Genomic DNA, 17,441 nt, shown 5'->3' with positions numbered 1-17,441 from the left:
GTTAATCGATCCTAACTGGTTTGTACAAGTAAATGCTTAAGGCATTGGTGGGTGCGTGTCTATATATAGAGATACATGGAGATGGAGCAGTTCTGCATTGCCGATCAGGATTAATAGGGGATATGATTTCTAGCTAGGCTCGCACTGTGTACGAATGTGCGACTAATTATTTCAGGAAAAAGTTAAGGTTAACGGACAGAACAGAGAAAAGGAGGAGAGAGAGAGTTGTGAGACAGAGAGAGAAAGTGTGCTGACGGGAGAGAGAGAAACAGAAAGAAAAGAGAGAAGGCGAGTTCCGTGAAAAATGAAAAGAAAGAAAAGGAAAAGAAAAAAGAATAAAAATTATATATTGTTGTGAAATGAATGGTGGATGTCACCATTCATGTCTTCAACATCACGTAAATTTATTATTATTATTAGACAAATTCACTTGCTCATTCCACGACTATATAAATGGAATCATCTGATTGAGATAAGGAGAGGAAAAACAAAGAGTGTAGAGTGCAAAATATAGAGTGCAGAATATTGAATATGCAGAAAATAGAGAAAAGAGAAGTATGAGAGAAAAAAGAAAGTGAGATATTTTATTAGGTAAGAAGGTGAGATATTTGTACAAAAGTCAGATATATTTTGTAATTTCTCGTAAAATAATGGATTTCAAATCCTATTCGCCCGTGGAGTAGGTATAAATCGAACCACGTAAATCCGGTCTCACTTTTATTTATTTATTTATTTATTTATTTTACTTGTTTTCATTACTTTCTGATTATCCACGTTTATTTAGTCCTATATTATTTTATAACACGTTATCAGCACGATGCTCTACCCAACTGATATATTTATATATATACCGCTTTAATGGACGATTTTATTTTTGTTTATTAATACTGCCTCAATGGCTAATTTTATTTCTCTCTCTCTCTCTCTCTCTCTCTCTCTCTATATATATATATATATTAATATATATATTACCAATTTATAATAAAGATGGTAAAATATTCCTCCTGAAGAGCCTATATATTTAATCTCCCGAAAAAATAAGTCTCCTGAAGAGACAATATATTTAATCTCCAGAAGAGAAAGTAATTGCTTACCTTTTAAAGAGGGTATATTTTTAATCTCCTGAAAAAAAAATATATTATTATTTCTGTATCATTTCAGTTACTATGTTTTGCTTTTTTAAATTGCTTTATTATTGTTAATTTATTCAAATGTCGAACTTAAGTAAAGTTGAGTTTGTTCCCCTTAATATCAAAGGCAACAACTATTTCTCATGGATTCTTGATATAGAAATCCATTTGAATGCAATGAACTTAGGAAATACAATATTAGATGAAAATACCGCATCCCCGTAAGATCGTGCTAAAATTATGATCTTTATCCGACATCACTTAGAAGAAGAATTAAAAACGAAATACCTCATTGTTAAAGACTCACTCGTCCTATGGAGAAATTTAAAAGATAGGTTTGACCATAAAAAAATAGTGATTTTACCAAAATCTCAATATGAATGATTGCACCTAAGGTTGCAAGATTTTAAAATTGTCAGCAAATATAACTCAGTTCTACATAAAATTAGCTCGAAGCTAAAGTAATATGCGGAGAAAATATTACTGATGAAGACATGTTAGAAAAAAATTTTACTACTTTCCATCCTTCTAATGTGCTCCTGTAGCAACAATATAGGGAAAGGAAATTTGCTAACTTTTCTAAACTTATATCATGTCTTCTTGTCGCTGAATAAAATAACGAGCTTTTGATGAGAAATCACCAAACCCGTCCAATTGGTTCGACCTAATTCCCTAAAGTGAATATAAACACATCTCGTGGACACGGGCGAGGCCGCAGGAATGGTCGTGGGTATGGTCACGACCGTGGTCAAAATAATTACTGGCATCGACGTGAGGTAACAAACCCCTAGAAGAGGGATGATCCCCAGAAGATGGCAAATGATCAGAATCCGTGACTTGAACACTATGAAACTAAATGTTACAGATGTGGAGGAAAAGGTCAGTGGTCGCATACCTGTCATACACCTAGACACTTGGTAGATTTATACCAGTCATCCATAAAAGAAAAGAAAAGAGGAAAGAAATTGAAACAATTTTTTTCGATAATATTATTCCAATGGACCTTGATACTGAACAATCCAACTCTGCGTATCTTGATATTGTTGATTTCCTTGTAAATCCAAATGAAAATAATGATGTAATATTTTGGGACATATATATAGTAAGTAATATTGTATTTTGATAAATTGTTGCTATCATTATAGTATTGAGCTTTTAAAATATTTACTGTAGTGAAAATTATCTTAAAGCTTTGAACGAGCCTAAGATGTCTATGGAAGAAGTTTGTTTAGTTGATAGTGTGACAACACAAACAATTCTTCGAGATAGAAAATATTTTCATTATTTAAAAATATCATCAACAAATGTTAATACAATATCTGGAACTACAAATTTGATTGAAGACTCCGGAAGCGCTAATATAAAGTTATCCAATGGTACTTTATTACAAATCGATGAAGCTTTATACTCTTGCAGATCCATAAGAAATTTGTTAAGCTTTAAAGATTTAAGATTCAATGGGTATCATATTGAAACCACAAATGAAGGAAGTAAATAATTTCTTTACATTACTTCCATTATTTCTAGGAAAAAATAAATTTTAGAAAAGTTTTCAACCTTATCTTCTGGACTATATTATACAAATATTAAAGCAGTTGAATCATATAATGTCTTGCACTAGGAACGCAATGACCCAAAGTTATTTACACTTTTGCATGATTGTCTTGGACATTCTGGAGATGTAATGATGTAAAGAATCGTTGAAAACTTATATGGTCATCCACTAAAGAACTAGAAGATTCTTTTGTCTATAGATTTCATGTGTACTGTCTGTTCTCAAAGGAAATTAATTGTCAAACCATCTGTTTCGAAAGTAAATTTTGAGTCACCCAATTTCTTACAAAGAATTCATGGTGATATATGTAGAACAATACATCCATCATCTAGACCATTTAGATACTTTATGGTTCTAATTGATGCATCTACTATATGGTCACATGTTTCTCTGCTTTCTACTCGAAATGTTGCTTTTGCTAGACTTCTTTCTCAACTAATTAAATTACGAGCTCATTTTCACGATTATCTAATTAAATCAATTCGTATGTCTAATACTGGTGAGTTTACATCCCAAACTTTTGATAACTATTGCATGTTACTTGGAATAGATGTTGAACATCCTGTTGCTCATACCCACACACAAAATGGTTTAGCTGAATCTTTTATTAAGAGATTTCAACTTAATACTAGGCCTATGATTATGAGAACCAAATTGCCCATATCTGTTGTCGCGACGTCGCGGAGCGCGTGTGCCCCGGGCAATAAAATTAAAATCAATTTGAATTTTTAATTAAAAATATGAAAGTGTCGGAGTCGTCACTAACCTTTTAGTGTGGTTAGAACACATGATTACTACCCCGTTAGGGGTAGAACGGGTCTATGTTACCAGAGTTAGGCTCGGGAGTTCGGTTACGCGAGGGGAAGGTACAAGCACCCCCTACGCGTCCGTTCTTATGAACGGTACCTAATTAATTTGAAATTATCTCTAAATTAATCTAATAAGTATTTAAATTACTCCTTTTTATGAATTTATAAATACATATGAAAAATAAATAAATGAATATAATATATACATATATATTCCCTCAGAGCTTAAGGTACGTGATGCCCAAAGGCTTATACCCCCGCAATAAAATCATAAGGATTAAAATCAAGAAAATATTTAATAAACATAATAAAACTAATTAATACAAATATATATAATGCTATACATAACACAACATATGATATAACCCAAAATCATAACAATGATAATGATAACTATTAATACCCTAGTAAATAATGCTATATGCACTAAAATACTAAAAAAAAATATTAACAATAACAAAATACATAATTCTATATATACTGAAAATATTAGAACAAATAATGCAATATCAACATAATAAACATACGTAATACTAAATATTTAATAATAAATAATATTGGATAATTCAGTGTGCTAAAAATGAATACTACGAAATATATTAAGATACTAAAATTATTAATATACTAGAAATAGCTAATACTAAATATGTTAAGATACTATAAATAAGTAACACTAGGTATACTAATATATTAGGAATAATTAATGCTGAATATATCAAGACACTAAATATGTTAATGTAATGCTAAATGTATTATGATACTATAAATAAATGATGCTATACATATTACTATACTAAAAATGATTAATAATAAATGTATTAAGATACTAAATATATATCATTACTAAGAATATTTCATTACTACCAAACATATATTTACCTAAAACCCTAAATATGTACTTAAGATATTAAACTACCATTTTTGCTAAATATAGGTATCACTTAATTAAAAATCCTATGACAACAATTATGAGCATTCACAATAAAAGATATACACCTATATATAAATCAAATAATAATCCAATTAATGTTTATCATTATGAGCAGGGATGAAAATGAAGATGACCACTCCTAATTCACGCTAAAGATATTAACCAACAAACTACAATCTCGAACAATGAATAATTGAATCAATAATGAGAATAATCATAAACTAATCACATATCCAATTAAATACAACCACCCTATAAACCATAAATATGATAACTGTATACATAATAATAATAATTAAAATTTTATATGATGAATAAACAATAATATGGATTATATAAATATATGTAACAATATCAGAAATTCTATCATGGACAAAAAATAAAAGGAAAACTCTCATAATACACTTAAATGAAACTTCCATAAACACAAAATTTACCGGACCTTAAAACCCTACGTAAACATATTAAAAAAAAAAATGCCAATTTAAACTTCAACGAGTTTCCACAATAAAACGCCTGCAATAATAACAGAATAAAGCACAAATATTAACATTTAACTGTAAAACAAACATTATATAAAGAAGAAAAAAAAAATCAATTTTTACAGTAAAAACAAAGAAACATAAGGAAAACAGAGCATGGCAGAGTGCCTGTGTGCGAATGTGTTCGCCTACGAAAGAAGCTCACCAGAAGACTTACCGAGGTTGCTGCCGGAGGGACTGGTGGTGGAGTCTCGTGGAGTTTGGCGACTGGCCTGATGCGTGGTGAGGCGATGACGACGGAAACGGCGAGTGGTGGGGCCGTCAGCGACGGCGCCGGTTGCAGGAACAGGGGCTGGCCGAGGAGCTGCTGGATGGAGGTGGTGCTTGCCGCCTGGTGTTGCCGGAGCTGGGCTGTGATGATTTGACAGAGAATGGGGGCGGCCACTGCTGTCGTGTTCTGGTGTTTGTTGTGGAGCTGCAGTGGTGGCCGAAGATGAGGTTCTGGAGTCGAAGAATGTGATTGGAGGATGGTGACGGTGAGGAGTGAGAGAGATGGCCAGCTCCTGGCAAAGATGGAAACTTCGGGTGTTGTATCGCCGTGCAGCAGGTTGCCGGCTGCGGCTGCGGTGCCTGTTGGTGCTCTCGGATGCTCGAACTGTGACGAGTGGTGGCCGTGAAACGGAGAGGCGGTTGGTGGCTCGGGGGTGGTCGGCTGGAAGATTGAGGGAGATGAAGAGGGGGGCTGCGGGCTATGGTGATGGCTGAGTGTGCAGAGGTGAGGCTCGCCGGAGAAAAGAAGGTAAGGTTTTTTTGTTTTTTTTTTTCCTTTGGCTGTGCGCCCCTTCCCCGGCTTGTGCGTGAGCATGCCTTTTTAAAGGCTTTTCTCAAACCCTAATCCTAATACTCCCTAATAATAATAATAATAAAATAAAATAAAATAATAATAATAATAATAATAATAATGAATTAAATATAATAATAATAATAGTGGTAGAATAATAATAATAATAATAATAATAATAATAACAATAATATTTGAAAATAAATAATAATAATAATAATAATATAATAATATAATAATAATAGAAACAATTTTTAAAAATAAAAAAAAGTAGGGTAAAATAATATACTCGATATTCCAGACTCCCCACTCCTCCGAGTCCTCCTATCTGGTCCCAGTCACTCCTCCTCCGCCTGCTCCGCTCTCCTCATACCTCTTCTCCTCAGCTACCCTCCCTCAATACTCCTGCCCTCATCTTCCTCTCCTGCTCCCCCCCTCCCCCCTTCCTCTCCCACCTCCTCCTCAAAAATAATAAGATAAATAATATAATAATAATAATAATAGTAATAATGATAGTACTAATCATAATATAGGAAAATAATAATAATAATAATAATAATAATAATAATAATAATAATAATAATAATAATATATCAAAAATAATAATAGTAAAGTAATAATGAAAATAATAAGAGGGGACCCCTTGTTCTATTTGGTTAGGGCAAAAATAGGGTGTCTACATCTGTTTGGGGACATGCTATTCTTCATGCTGCATGTTTAGTTCGTATAAGACCAATTGCTTACAATAGTCTTTCACTCATACAATTAGTCTCTAGGCAACAACCTGATATCTCTTATTTAAGAACTTTTGGTTGTATAGTATATGTTCCTATCGCCCCTCCTCAAAGAAATAAAATGGGTCCTCGACGTAAACCTAGTATCTATGTTGGTTTTGATTCTCCTTCTATTATTAGATATCTTGAACCTTTAACGGGTGAGTTTGTTTAAAGCATGGTTTCAAGATTGTCATTTTGATGAAACGGTATTCCCTACATTAGGGAGAGCAAAATTAGTGCCTGAAACACAACATGAAATCACATGGAATGTCATGAGTTTATCTCATTTAGATTCTCGTACAAATCAATGTGAACTTAAAGTTCAAAAGATTATAAATTTGCAAGGAATTGCAAATCAGTTACCTGATTCTTTTGCAGATACCAAGGCCTGTTAGTGCAAAAGATAAAGACTCCCAGAAGGAGAAAATTGAAATTTGTAAACGCTTCAGAAGAGGTTACATAGGTAAGTAATCTAATCGACATTCACAAACTCATTTCTCCTAAAAATGAAATCCCTATTATAGAATCTCCTGAAGAGAAATCTCCTCATGAAGAGGAATTTCCTGAAGAGAAAACTCATGAAGAGACATCCTTTAAAAAGGGACAAGTACCTGGAAATAATAATGAGATCTCGATACATTACACAGGAGAAATTTGGGATAGAAATAAAGTTTTTGTTAATAACACATTTGTATATGCAGTAGCTACTGACATTATTAGAAGTAGTGAGGATCCTGAACCAAAATATGTGAATGAATGTCGATATAGAAGTGATTGACCAAAATGGAAAGAAACTATCACATCAGAAATAAACTCTCTTTTAAAAAAAAAGGTTTTTGGACCTATAGTCCAGACACTAGAAGATGTCCAACCCGTTGGATACAAATGGGTATTTGTGCACAAACGAAATGAAAATAATAAAATTACTCAATATAAAGTAAGGCTTGTGGCACAAGGTTTCTTGTAGAAACCCAGAATTGATTATAAAGAGACATATTTTCTTGTAATGGATGAAATTACTTTTAGATTCCTAGTTGGACTAGCAATCGCTGAACGACTGAGCATGTGTCTTATGGACGTAGTAACAACATACCTATATGAATCGTTGGATAGTGAAATTTATATAATAATCACTGAAGGTTTTGAGTTGCTTGAAGCAAAACCTAGTAATTTATATTCAGTAAAACTCTCATAATGCTACATCTCAAACTAGATATGTATTTCTTTATGGAAAAAGTATTATATCTTGGAAATCAGTGAAACAGACGATTACAACAATATCCTCCAATCATTCTAAAATACTAGTTATTCGTGAAGCTAGTAGAGAATGTGTGTGACTTAGATCAATGGTTTCTCATATCCAAGAAAATTGTAGCCTTCAGTCAATCAAGGATATTCCAACAGTTTTGTATGATGACAACGTCGCATGTATAGCTTAACTAAGGAGAGGATACATAAAGGGTGACAGGACAAAGCATATCTCTCCAAAATTTTTCTATACGCTTAAACTCCCGAAGAATAGTGATATAGATGTACAACATATCCAATCAAGTGATAATCTAGTAGATTTATTCACCAAGGCTTTACCAACTACAACATTCAAGAGATTGGTTCATCTTATCGAAATGAGACATCTTAAAGATCTTAACTAGATAAGTTAATATATGGGTGACATCTAAGGGGGAATGTTGTGAAATGAATGATGAATTTCACCATCCATGTCTTCAATATGCCTTCCCCATCTCCCTCATGTTTCCCATGCATGTGAATCCATTATTATTACCAGACAAACCCATGTGGTCCTCCCACAGTTATATAAATGGAATCACCTGATTGAGATAAGGAGAGGAAAAACGAAGAGTGCAGAGTGCAAAATACAGAGTGCTGAATATTGAGCGTGTAGAAAATAGAGAAGAAAGAAGTAGGAGAGAAAAGAGAAAGTGAGATATTTTGTAAGGTAAGAAGGAGAGATATTTATACAAAAGTAAGGTATATTTCGTAATTCCTCTTAAAATAGTGGATTTCACTACTTAATGTCTCTCTCTACACCACACATTACATTACACACACACACACACATCTATTTATAGCAAAGCATTTGGCTATAAGTGAAGATTATAATCAACAATGGTGGGCTGAAGTTATTGAAGAGTTGGTGGTTGCTGATCTCCAATGTCAACAGAAGCGGCTGATTGGTGCGGCAACTGATGACTCCAATCAAGTTTAATTTTCAACATGCCAACTTAAACTTGACTCTGTTGGTTTTGTCATTCCGAACATTGTCTTCAATCTTGCAAAAATATCACGTCTGAGTGGTTTTGTGAAAATGTCATCAATCTGATCATATGTTCTACAAGATATCAATTCCACGTCTTTCTTCTTGACATGCTCCCTGATAAAATGATACCGAGTATCAATATGCTTGCTTCTTTCATAGAATACTGGATTCTTCGCAAGTGCAATCGCTGATCGATTGTCGATGTAGACTTATGTGGGGTAATTTTGAAGAAATCCCAGATACTTCAGTACATTCCTGATCCATAGACCATGACAAACAGCTGAACTAGCAACAACTAGGCCTGACAAAACGGGTCATGACCCGTTGGGTCACCCGGATCCACCCGTTTAAAATGAGTTTGGGTTTAAAGAAGTTAACCAGTTTAACATTTGGGCAGATCATGGGTTAACCTGTTTATAAATGGGTTCTCCGGGTTTGGGCGGGTCACCGGCATGTGACCCGTTATTTTGGATCCTTAATGGTTTAATGCATAATTCCAAACGCCAGCTTCACAGTCACGACTCACTCACGCTGCAGTCACGCACACGAACACCGCACATGTCTTCAGGCTTCAGGCTTCAGCAATTCTCAGAGTCTCAAGAGTCTCAGTCAACACAAAAAAATCGTAAGGGCTCTAAGTCTCTAACCCGCGCTGCGACTCTCGAGTCTCAAGCTCTCAGCCTCTCCTGACTCCTGAGTCTCCTCATCTCTGACCTCTCAACTCTCACTCTCTCAAATCTCATTCTCAATCGACTCCTTTCCTGAATCCTGACTCCTAACTCTCCTCTCCTCTCCTTTGGATCTGGTGCGCTGCAACGTGCCGAACGGCCCCGACCTATCCTCTCTTGAGTCTCCTCTACTCTCCTCTGGTGCGCTACTACTTGTCGGACCTACCGGTGCTGTGTGTGGCTCGAGTCGTCATCTCCAGGTCTCCTCCAGGCTCGAAGGACCACAGCGACTGTCAGTCATCCCTAGCTCCACAAATGGACAGACCACTTGACTCCAGAGGTGAGTTGCAGAGGTGAGTTGTGATTTTTTTATTTTTTAGGTTCTCTGTTACTGCCTTACTGAGTTACTGGCTTGTTGGGTTTCATGGATGATGCCATGATGGATTTGTGATGAATAAATAGTACATAAATAAATAGTAGATAAATAAAATAATTTAAGAAAACAAGAAGGATCCCTACCATGTTTAGAAGCTAAGTTGAATGAAAATCAAGTAATAACAAAAGAAATCTTTATAATGATGTTTCTTGTGTTTCCACTACAGAAAATAAAAGAATAATTTGTTGTCACACACACACACACACACCCAATAACAGATTTGTGTTTGTTGTATAAATATTTTCATTATTTTGTTTATTTTACTATTTTTCGGAGTCTTAACAATTTTTCTTTGTTAGGAAATTAGTTTGGATCCAATTTTTCTTTTATTACTTTCATATCCTTTGTCAATTGTTATTGTTTCTTATTTGTTATCTATTTATTTTGTCATTACAGTGGATCCAAGTGAAGAAAGAGAAGAAGCTAAACAATTAAAAGTCAAATTTGAAAATCTTTTGATTAATGATTTGGGAGAAACTTCTACAAACAATCATGGCTAATTAAGTTTTTTTGTTATCTTTTGAAAATTGTAATCTTATGAATTTTTATGGAACTCATTTAAATTTGGTTTTGTTTCTAAATATTTAATTGTTATATTTTTTAAGATTATGTTTTGCTTGTGGGACTTGAATATTTGATTCATGTGTTATGCATAATGCATGAATTTAAAAAATATGAATGATGAATGAACTTATTAAATATTTTACATTTAGCTCTGTATGTAAATATTATGGGACTCATTTAAATTTAGATTTATATATAAATATTTTATGCATGTATTATGCATATTTAATATTTTTAGAGGTGTGTGTGTTTTTTTTTTTTTGATTTTACATTTTTTAAAAATTGTATTCATTAAAGGGATGTATTGTTTTTTTTACATTTTATGTTCTTTTTATTTAGAAATTAATAAATAAAATGCAGTTTTTTTTTTTAAAATGTCATTTTATATAAAAATTTTAAAATAAAAAAAAATATTTTTTTAAACGGGTGACCCGTTACCCGCCCGTTTATTAAATGGGCGGGTTAGGGTTGGCATGTGTGTGATCCGTTTAACATCGATCCGTTTATGAGCCGACCTGTTAGTGACCCGCCTAAACCCGACTCGCCCGCCCATTTTGCCAGGCCTAGCAGCAACATACTCAACTTCACATAATGACAATGTTACAATAGTTTGCTAATTTGATGACCATGTAATCACTGTATCTTTCATTAAAAATGTGAATTCAGTCGTGTTTTTTCCTTCATCAATATCTCTTCCGCAATCGCTATCTGAATAGCTGATAAGTTTGCAATCACCTCTTGATGAATAAAACATACCATCAGTGATGGTACCCTTGACATAACAGAGTATCCTCTTCACTGCATTCAGATGTGACTGGTCAGGAGTCTTCATGTACCTGCTGACAAGTCCAACTCCATAGAGTATGTTTGGTCTGGTGCACGTCAAATACCTCAAGCTTCTAACTAAACTCTTGAAATATGTGGGGTCAACATTTCCTTACTTATTCTTTCTCAACTCCAATCTCGTTTCAATCGGAGTTGTCACACGGTTGAATTTGTTCATCCCAAACTTCTTCAGTACTTCTTTTGCATAGTGGCTCTGAGAGATGAAGATTCCCTTTTCGCTTTACACGACTTCTATGCCAAGGAAATGAGTCATCTAACCAATATCCATCATTTCAAACTCTTTGACCATGCTCCTTTTAAAAGCCGCAAACATCCAGAATTAACATGCTTTCGTCTGTATCCATCTTCATGTATAGTGCATGCTCGTAGGGACACTTCTTAAATCCATTATTCTAGAAATAGTCATCAATTCTCATGTTCCACGTGCGAGGTGCCTGCTTTAAACCGTAGAGTGCTTTATTTAGTTTGTACACTTTATCTTTTTTGCCCTTCTTTACATATTCAGGTGGCTTATCAATATAGATATCTTCTTCCAAAAAACCATTCAAAAAGGCCAATTTCACGTCTAGCTAGTAAATTTTCCATCCATTTTGTGCTGATAGTGAAATTAGTAATCTAATACTTTCAAGCCTGACAATCGGGGCAAAGATTTCTCCATAATCTCTTCTTTTTGCCTGTAGCCCTTGGCAACAAGTCTTACTTTGTATCTCTGAATTTCTCCTTGAGCGTTCTTCTTGGTCTTGTAGACCCATTTCACACCAATAGTTTTGCGTCCTTTCGAGAGATTTGTTAGCTCCCAAGTCTTGTTCTTCTCGATGGATTGAATCTCCTCATCCATCGCTTTTCTCCATTTTTCTTCTTTATTAGCCTCCTTAAAGCTAACTAGGTCACTGGTCAATAACAGACAGTATAGAGTAAAATACTGTTTTATAGGTTCTGTAGTTTCATATAGATTAGTTAGATTACGGGCTCCTCTAGGCCTCATGTCTAAGATTTCATGCTAAATTGGTGATGGAGATTCATTCCTTTATGGTAAACCATGTGGAGGTGTTTGTAGCTCAGGAACTTGTGAGTTGATAGCCACTTCTCTTGTTTGTGTGGGTTCTTCTCCTTCAAGTTTTAATTTCGCATATTTGAAAGATTTAGCCTGGTCCCACTTTCAGGATTCATATTCTTTTTTTAAAAAAGAAATGGCATCCCTACTATGAATAACTTTCTTGTTGATGGGATTGTATAATCAATATCCCATGGTGCGGTTGCCATATCCAACAAGGATACATTTTTTCTCCTTTGTCTTCCAACTTTGTCATTCTTGCTTCTGGGATCTTGGTGTAGGCTATGGAGCCAAACACTCTAAGATGACTCACACTGGGCTTGTTAGTACTCCATGCTTCATGTGGCATCTTTATATTAAGACTCTTCGTAGGACACCTATTAAGCAGATAAATTACATATGATACTGCTTTTGCCAAAAAACTTTTGGGCACATTCTTATCCTTTAACATGCTCCTGACCATGTTAAGGATTGTGTGTTTCTTTCTCTCAGCTACACCATTCAATTGGAGAGTGTAGGTCAGTGTGAACTAGTTTTGAATCTCTTTTTGCCTAAGGAATTCCAGGAAAGCTTCTTCCTTGTACTCTCCTCCTTGGTCTGATCGGAGTGACTTGATGCGATAGCTACTTTATTTCTCCATAAGGGCTTTGAATTCTTTGAACTTGTCGAACACCTTTGACTTCTTTTTCAGGAAGTAGACCCAAGTATTCCTACCGTAATCATCAATGAAGGTGAGGAAGTATCGGTTCTATCCATTTGAAAACGACCTCAATGGACCACACACGTCTGTGTGTACTAGTTGGAGCGGCATGATAGATCTCCAGTCGGCTTGCTTTCCAAAGCTATTTCTGTGTTGCTTGCTCAAAACATAGCTTTCACATATCATATTTGGGTGGTGGATGTTGGGTAAGCCTTTCACCATCTTCTTGCTTCCCAATAGTTTCAAACTTTCAAAGTTTAGATGTCTGAACCTGAGATGCCATAGCCAGTCTTTATCTTTGATGATAGCGTTCAAACACCTTGGTGTATCATGTTGAATAGTGAGCGAAAACATTCGATTCTTTGCTATTTTTACTCGAGTAACGAGCTTATCTTGAGCGTCTGTTGTCATCATCTGCTTATCTATAAGGCTAATTCGGTAGCCTTTCTCCACAAGATGTCTGAGACTCAATATATTAGTCTTCATGGCTAGAATATAGTACACGTTGGAGATAAAAGCATGGTCTCAATCCTTCCTCTTGATTAGGACATTTCCCCTTCCTCAAACTAGGACTTTAAAGAGATAACCAAATGATATCTCTCCCTGAACTTTCTCATCAAGTTCATTAAATAGGTTCTTTCTACTAGTCATGTGATTGTTGGCTTCAGAGTCAAGTTACCAAACGTTTTGGTCCTGATGGGTTGAATTGTGTGCCATCAACATCAACGTGTCTCCTTCGGCTTTCTCCTTTTCTACAAAGTTAGAATTTTCAATTACTTTGTGATTTTAGGGATTACCTTTGCACTCATTGTTGTAGTGTTTGTACTTGTGACAGTTGTAGCACTAAACATTTCTCTTGTATACATTCAGACGATTATTGTATCCCCATCTCCTTCCTTGTCCTCTACCTCGTGAGATATAGTTCTGTTGATTGCGTCCTTCTCGAGTGGGACCACTTCTGCTTCTACCACCTTCTCTAGAGTCAAAATTTTCATAATTTCTTCCACGAGATCCTCGACCTCGTCCTCTTCCTCACTATGACGTCCCCCCCTTTGTCGTATCTATCCACTACAAAAAATCAAGGTATTAGTGACGGTTTTAAAATAGTTACTATATGTACCGTTACTACTAACTTTTAGTGACGAATTAAATATTTTGTCACTAATAATGGAGTATTAGTGATGGATCATAACCGTCACTAAAACCCTAATACCATCACTATAAATTCTAGAACGGCTCAACTCAAATTTGTCACTAATAGTAGGGTAATAGTGACGAATTTGTAATTCGTCACTAATACTAGGGTATTAGTGAAAGATTAAAATTCGTCACTAATAGTTGGGTATTAGTGACGAATTCTAAAACCATTACTAAGACTCTACTATTAGTGACGATTTTGAATCCTTCACTAATACTGTACTATTAGTGACGAATTTGTAATTCGTCACTAATACCCTACTATTAGTGACGAATTTGAATCTTTCACTAATAATTAAAAATTTTTAAAAAGAAATTTAATACTAATTTTTTTAATCATCAATTCTTGTAAAAATATGTGATGACATTTTCGCATACATAACTTGAAATCATAATTACTACAAAATTCATAAATTATTCAAAATTTCGAATTCAAATGCAAATTCAATTAAAATAAAGAAATTACATCTATTCAGATAACAAAAAGAATTAAAAAACATTTAAAATTCAAATACAAATACATTATACAAATTCAAATTAAAATACATAAATTCCATTTGTTCAAATAACAATAAAAATTACAAAGAAATAATCAAAAGTTGCATACGACGGCTGTAGTGCATGCATGACATCGTGCTGATGTTATAACAGTCATGAATCCTACAAATTAAGAATCATAAAAACACATTAGTATACAAATGGAGAGTAGAATGGAGAGCCGATGCTCAATATAATCAGGAATAAAAATATAGAGAATGCGTCGTACAATAATTTTCAATCCTAATCAAATAACTAAAATGAATGTGAATGACGTACGTATGAATATATATAGTTGCATACATCAAACCACACACGTAAACACTTTAACTCGTTCTCAAAACAGAAATATCCTTGGTAGTGGACGAATGATAATGCTTATCCATAGTTAAAAGCAAATGATATGTCATGTATGTTAATAGATGCAAATTTAGGATTTAATGAAATGACTTTTCATTTAACTTTTACTCATCCTTTCAAAAATATTTTAACATTCATTTTATTATAATTATCTTTATACATAGTTTTTTTTTTTTTTAGGAAAATTTTAACAAAATTTTGATGGCATGCCTTCTGTAAATTGGATATTTTCCCATAAAACCTGCACCTAAAACATGGGTGTTTTCACAAAATAAAATATTTCAAACATGCAACAACCTAAATGCACTACCAGCATGCAATTCACAATATACTGCATCAGCCATGCAGTTGGCGTTCAACACAAGCATGTAATGATATCTTTGGACAAAATAAAAATAAATATTGAGTACGGTTTATATTTAGACAAATTTAAATCCTAACCCTAAAGTTCTTGTTTCGAAATATAATTTTTTTTTTCAAAAAAATTGTCAAATTTAAATTTACTTAAATTCAAATTAATTTTAAGATAACTATTTATTATTTTTATTTAAATTCATATAGATTTAAATAAAAATCAGAATTTCAAGTTGGTATACATAGGGCAAATATTTATGACTTTTTTTATTTGTGCAAAAATAATTTTTTATTTTTTATTTTTTTATTTTAAGGATAATTAAAATAAATTCATCACTCTTATTTTTTAAAAAAGGACACCCTTTTAAGTGTTTTTTTTTCTTTTTCTTTTTGGGCAGCACCCTTCAGGTAAGCATAGATGAACTAAGAACATTGCAAAGGGCAACTAACCTTTTGAGAAGAGGACCAAATTAGAAATTATAGCATTCACGAAAAGTTTAAAGGCGATACCAATCAAAACATGACGAAATTCATTTCGGTAAGATGAAAAAAAAAAACATCAAGTGGAGCCATGCAAAAACAGACATGTTGACACTAGAAAATAGATGTGGACTCCAATCTACTACGACATGAACAAGGATCTCCACATGGTTGTGTTTTAATTCTAAAAATTTACCCTTTTAGTGTAACTAAATTTCATTTTTGGAGGGAAAAACAATAGAAAAAGGAGTGGGTGGGCTGAATGGACATCTTAAACCTAATGTATGGTATTATGAGGGTTCAAGATTTCAAATAACTTATTTCCATTCAATCAATGCATGATCATGCGGAAGATACAACAATAATAGATGATTGAGCATTAGTACAACCTTTTTCTAGGGAGAAGGGGACAGGGTTTAGGGAGGCACAAATCATCTTAGTTGAACTATCAGTTTCTTAAATATATGTAATCACTGGAAGACACCAAGCAAACTTGATTACAAACAACAATGGATGAGAAGAAGCAAAAGATTCACAAAAATGCAAATGTGAAAAATAAAAAGACTCCAATCGCATGAACTCAATATCACCTTATTTAATGAGGAATTCATCATGATATAGAAAGTCGCAATAAATTCAATATCCTTTGCATCTCATGTTTCTGTAATTACCAACATGTTTAGACACAGTTGATGGTAACACAATGGATGATAAGTGGATGCTCAAAAGTTAGAAGGACAAAGATATTATGTTCAAATCCATGGCTATGTAGCCACAAAAAACCTGGACAATTTGCCCCTGTATATCAGAGGAGATACAGCAAAGACTGACACACAGTATGGTAAAAAGTTGGGTAAGAGATTAAGATGGATGCAGATAAAAATTGTTCTTTGTTCTATTTTTATTATGTCAAACAAGAGAATATCAGAAGATATGAGACAGGAAGCATTATATTCATTAAAGATATACCTACAGGCTGCATTTTGCATTCTATGCAGATCAAATTTATTTTGTGTTCCTCTGATGAGAATTTGCACCATCAATACAAACAGAAATATCATCTAGATCAGTCAAATATTGTCTGATTCCAAATGAATGCATTTATATCTATTACCACAAGAACATTTAATACCATAATAATTAATGGAATTGAGAATTTCTTTTCTCCTATTTTCTATTGTTTCACACAATATGAATTCACTCGCTAACACCATTTTTTTAACTATATGCCCCATCATAAGCTCCCATCTCAACGGTGTTTTGATTTTCATGTTAGGGCCTCAACTTCCTTGTATGCAAAGATGATTGTCCATCTATTTCTCTGGAAATAATTTTTCCAAATAGCCCAATTTTTTTGCTAGATATTTGTGGTTCTGTCTCCAGGTTATTTCTATTTTAAGCTCATATCTTTTTTCCAAACCATTTGTGCAAGTTTCAAGAATT

Source organism: Malania oleifera, chromosome 2 (genome assembly GCF_029873635.1).
Source record: "Malania oleifera isolate guangnan ecotype guangnan chromosome 2, ASM2987363v1, whole genome shotgun sequence".
NCBI lineage: Eukaryota > Viridiplantae > Streptophyta > Magnoliopsida > Santalales > Ximeniaceae > Malania > Malania oleifera.
Note: the sequence above shows the minus strand (reverse complement) of the source record.